Source organism: Bufo gargarizans, chromosome 11, assembly GCF_014858855.1.
Source record: "Bufo gargarizans isolate SCDJY-AF-19 chromosome 11, ASM1485885v1, whole genome shotgun sequence".
Taxonomy (NCBI): Eukaryota; Metazoa; Chordata; class Amphibia; order Anura; family Bufonidae; genus Bufo; species Bufo gargarizans.
In genome coordinates, this window is record NC_058090.1 from 75,384,377 (window position 1) to 75,390,376 (window position 6,000).

At 46.3% G+C, this 6,000-nt stretch overlaps 1 protein-coding gene across 2 annotated transcripts in view; it reads right to left on the minus strand.

The window, feature by feature from the left end:
- LOC122921727 (protein PALS1) overlaps positions 1-2,391 on the minus strand; it is a 48,178-nt gene extending 45,787 nt beyond the window's left edge. The window contains exon 1 of one of the 2 annotated variants that reach the window (XM_044271919.1): positions 2,192-2,391. The gene's annotated coding sequence lies outside the window, so the exon portion shown is untranslated. Of the gene's footprint in view, positions 1-1,474; positions 1,547-2,191 lie in introns of those variants that run through there. The other variant, XM_044271920.1, reaches the window with a different exon arrangement.
- Between the last annotated feature and the right edge of the window lie 3,609 nt (positions 2,392-6,000).

A 6,000-nucleotide genomic window follows, 5' to 3' on the forward strand; every position in this document is an offset into this window, starting at 1 on the left:
CAGCAGGGTGTCAATACAAACCCCATGGGTGTACAAACCCCATGGGTGCTTCCGGAGTCTCAGGAGTCTCTGTCCCAGGGTCCAGTCTTTCACCCAGAAGTAAGAAATCTACATCTGACTGCTTGGCTCTTGAGAGGGAGATTTTAAAAAGAAGAGGTCTTTCTGAAGAGGTAGTTAACACTCTGTTGGCCAGTCGAAAGAGGGTTACTTCTGAGATCTTAGAGTTTGGAAGGCCTTTTTCAGATTCGCCAATAGACCTGTGGATGTGAGGTAGGAATCGACCAATATAGGTTTTTTAGAGCCGATAGCGATAACCTGTGAACTTTTAGGCCGATAGCCGATAAGGCTCCTTTCACATCACCGTTTCTCCTTTCCGTTCTCTGGCTTCGCTGAGGAGCAGGAGAATGGAAAGGACGGATTCTGCAGATAACTGAGACCTAACTGAGCGTAACGGAGCCTAAAGACCCCATAGACTATAATGGGGTCCGTTCGGTGTCCGCTCAGAACATGATTTTTGAGCGGAGACGAAAGTCCTGCATACAACCTGACAGTTCTCTTACAAAGTTTGGACCCATGAAAGGTCTTCTTTAAGGCTCTAAACTGGCGTGGAAACTGATGAATGAAATGGTCCGGCCCGCCGTCTCCCCCACCACTTCACAAAAGTAGCGCGAGCGGGGAAAAAAATCACAGATTTTGTCACCAAACATCTTTGCAACAAGATCTGCAACCTAAATACGCCAAAAAGTGGCGTACAACAAATAATAAACGACCGCCATACTACGTACATAGATATCTATAGACACAAAGATTGATCAGAGAGACTGACAGAACCATATGTATATAGACAAATACAGGTTTATATGCTGTATACACATATGACGTACATAGATACATATATAGATACACACCATGTACTGATACATACTATGTACATATCCGTATTTACATATTGGATACATACACACTACATACACTATATACATAGACAGATTAACACACACATATATATATATATATATATATATATATATACACACACACAATTACATACTGATATATATATATATATGCACACTAGATATACACACTGATACATGTACATATATAGACACTACATACATGTACACATACAGACAACATACTGATACATGTACCTAGACACACACTACATACGTGTACACATACTAACGACATACTGATACATGTACATGTTTAGACACACGCTACATACATGTACACAGATGACATACTGATACATGTACATATAGACACACGCTACATACATGTACACTACAAGACGGACAACTGATACATGTACATATAGACACACGCTACATACATGTACACATACAGACGACATACTGATACATGTACATATAGACACACACTACATACATGTACACATACAGATGACATACTGATACATGTACATATTGACACACGCTACATACATGTACACATACAGATGACATACTTGCTCAGCCCGGCGGTCACGCTCTCAGTAAATGGCATTCACTACAGCTCATCCAGATCCAGGGCTCAGGGAGTGGCGCTATATGTAAACTTATGGGTGCAACCGGGTGCTGCCTCTGCACATGACAGGAGGACACAATTACCAGACTTAACCCTTTACTGCACAACCACCAGGCCAGCTGACGTACCGGATGACACAGGGGACCTCCCCCACAGACAAGCACTGTCCATACGTCCCTGGAGGCCGATTACTCCAGGGGTACAGCCTTAAAGGGGTACTCCAACCACTGGATCAAGGATGAGGGTCAACTCTCCACCGAGAACAGCGGCGCCGCTCATTCTTGGGATCAGCGGTGCGGACCGTCAGCCGTCTGTCATGACTGTGTGTATAATGGGGGTCAATGGAGTTATGGCACAGATGGCAGGGTTCGGTATGGCGGTTAGGGCACCGTTCAGACAGTGCAGGATGCGGTATATATATATATATATATATATATACACACACATACATACACACACACACAGCCCACATTACACCACATGTCACTCCACCTGCCAGGCCTCACCAGTAGTGCCCAGCAACAGGTTACACACCGCACTGCCTGAAGCCGACCACTGAGGTACTACAAGTCTCAGCAAGCCCTGCTATACCACCCTCAGGAAGGACGTGCTGCCACTTGTAGTTGTCCCTGGCTGGGGAAGTCCTGCTGCCACTCACCTCGGCGCTATGTCCGCCCCCACCGAGACCTCCAGCTCTCCTTCCAGCTGAGGAGCGGCTGTCCTCCTCCTCCTCCTCCTCCTCCTCCCTCCAGACTCCAGTATTACAACTGTGACGCCGTCTCTCCGCGCAAAAAGGGGGGCGTCAGGACCGCGACGCGGGAGTCTCCCAGACTTCAGACACCTGCACTGCGCACGCGCAACGAGTTGGGGGAAAGCCGGGGGCAAGGGGACGCGGCGCATGCGCCGTGGTCCGAAAGCTGGAATTCCGTGCATGCGTAGCAACAGGTGCCTGACGCATGCGCGGTGAGCGGCGTCCGTCAAGCTCTGCCGTCCTGACAAACATTCGCAGTGTTTGACAAACAACGCTTTTTACTAGTTCATTATACTATCATTTTCCTGCCCGTGGTTATTGATATTATTGCATTATTTAACTCTTTACCACCCACAATGGTGCTGTAGAGAGTGGCCAGTGTACATGAGGGAGAAGCTGGAACGTCAAAGCTCTCCGGCGCCCCCTGCTGCTCAGTGTTAGTATAGACATGAAATAGAATTGGGAAATTGGATGGCTGTAGGGGGTGCAGAGGTAGCAGTCGCTACCGGGCCCAGGAGCCTGAGGGGGCCCAAAGACCCTTGTGCTGCATAAGAAGACACACAAAGCACTGAGGGAAGGGGGACCCAAGCTGAACTCTTGCACCAGGGCCCATGAGCCGTTAGCTACGCCCCTGCGTCATCCATGGGCCCCGGACACCCGGTTCAACCAAACAAGGGGGGTCTCCAAATTCCTAGGTCCCTCCAGGAGCCCAGGTCACGGTGGGTTCCGTGACAATCCCTTCCTTATGTGATAATTCTTTTTTCTCTATCACCACAGTGACCATGTTCCGGATCCAGCGGGCATCACGCCGGTGCCAGCGACACCCTGGATGCAGTAGCACCAGTTGGTTCTTTTGTTTATTGCAAGGTGTATTGGTACTGTATGATAGTTATGTCCACCTTGTGCCCCCTCACAATAATTATGCCCACCTTTCTGCCCCTTCACAATCGTTATGTCCTCCTTGTGGCCCCTCATTGTAGTTTTACCCACCTTTGTAACTCTTCACAGTAGTTCTGACCAATTTGTACCCCCTCGTTGTAATTATGCTCACTTTTGTGTCCACTAACTGTAGTTATGGCCGGATATGTGCCCCTCAGTGTAGTTATGTCCACTTTTGTGACCCCTCAAAAAGTTATGTCCTCATTGTGGCCCCCCCAGTGCCCTCTCCAGCAATATAAAAAAAAAACACTTACCTGCTTCCCTGATGATGCGCCCCCACAGACATGGCGCTGCTGGCTGTGTAGAAGGCCGATTCCCGTGCTTTCAGCGCTCCTCCCACAGCCATCAGCGCGATCTGCGGCCTGAGGGGGGAGCGCCAGACAGCTTCATGCCTCACAATGGAAAAGAACCGCCTGGTGGTGAAAGGAGCTGCCGGGCAGGTGCAGCCGCCCCCCCCCCCCCCAGCCTCAGCCCCCTTAAGGGGTGCAGTATAATATACAGGACTGTATATGGGGCTGACTTGCAATATACAGGACTATACGTGGAGTGTGGTGTAATATACAGGACTATACATGGGATGCAGTGTAATACACAGGACTATACATGGGGTGCAGTGTAATATACAGGACTATATATGGGGTGCAGTGTAATATACAGGACTATACATGGGGTGTAGTGTAATATACAGGACTATACGTGGAGTGTGGTGTAATATACAGGACTATACATGGGATGCAGTGTAATACACAGGACTATACATGGGGTGCAGTGTAATATACAGGACTATATATGGGGTGCAGTGTAATATACAGGACTATACATGGGGGGCAGTGTAATATACAGGATTATACATGGGATGCAGTGTAATACACAGGACTATACATGGGGTGCAGTGTAATATACAGGACTATATATGGGGTGCAGTGTAATATACAGGACTATACATGGGGTGCAGTGTAATATACAGGACTATATATGGGGTGCAGTGTAATATACAGGACTATACATGGGGTGCAGTGTAATATACAGGACTATATATGGGGTGCAGTGTAATATACAGGACTATACATGGGGTGCAGTGTAATATACAGGACTATACATGGGGTGCAGTGTAATATACAGGACTATACATGGGATGCAGTGTAATATACAGGACTATACATGGGGTGCAGTGTAATATACAGGACTATACATGAGGTGCAGTGTAATATACAGGACTATACATGGGGTGCAGTGTAATATACAGGACTATACATGGGGTGCAGTGTAATATACAGGACTATACATGGGGTGCAGTGTAATATACAGGACTGTACATGGGGTGCAGTGTAATATACAGGACTATACATGGGGTGCAGTGTAATATACAGGACTATACATGGGGTGCAGTGTAATATACAGGACTGTACATGGGGTGCAGTGTAATATACAGGACTATACATGGGGTGCAATGTAATATACAGGACTATACATGGGGTGCAATGTAATATACAGGACTATACATGGGGTGCAATGTAATATACAGGACTATACATGGGGTGCAGTGAAATATACAGGACTATACACGGGGTGCAGTGTAATATACAGGACTATACACGGGGTGCAGTGTAATATACAGGACTATACATGGGGTGCAGTGTAATATACAGGACTATACATGGGGTGCAGTGTAATATACAGGACTGTACATGGGGTGCAGTGTAATATACAGGACTGTACATGGGGGGTAGTGTAATACACAGGACTATACATGGGGTGCAGTATAATATACAGGATTATACATGGGGTGCAGTATAATATACAGGACTATACATGGGGTGCAGTGTAATATACAGGACTATACATGGGGTGCAGTGTAATATACAGGACTATACATGAGGTGCAGTGTAATATACAGGACTATACATGGGGTGCAGTGTAATATACAGGACTATACATGGGGTGCAGTGTAATATACAGGACTATACATGGGGTGCAGTGTAATATACAGGACTGTACATGGGGTGCAGTGTAATATACAGGACTATACATGGGGTGCAGTGTAATATACAGGACTATACATGGGGTGTAGTGTAATATACAGGACTATACATGGGGTGCAGTGTAATATACAGGACTGTACATGGGGTGCAGTGTAATATACAGGACTATACATGGGGTGCAATGTAATATACAGGACTATACATGGGGTGCAATGTAATATACAGGACTATACATGGGGTGCAGTGAAATATACAGGACTATACATGGGGTGCAGTGTAATATACAGGACTATACACGGGGTGCAGTGTAATATACAGGACTATACATGGGGTGCAGTGTAATATACAGGACTATACATGGGGTGCAGTGTAATATACAGGACTGTACATGGGGTGCAGTGTAATATACAGGACTATACATGGGGGGTAGTGTAATACACAGGACTATACATGGGGTGCAGTATAATATACAGGATTATACATGGGGTGCAGTATAATATACAGGACTATACATGGGGTGCAGTGTAATATACAGGACTATACATGGGGTGCAGTGTAATATACAGGACTATACATGGGGTGCAGTGTAATATACAGGACTATACATGGGGTGTAGTGTAACATACAGGACTATACATGGGGTGCAGTGTAATATACAGGACTGTACATGGGGTGCAGTGTAATATACAGGACTATACATGGGGTGCAGTGTAATATACAGGACTATACACGGGGTGCAGTGTAATATACAGGACTATACATGGGGTGCAGTGTAATATACAGGACTATACTTGG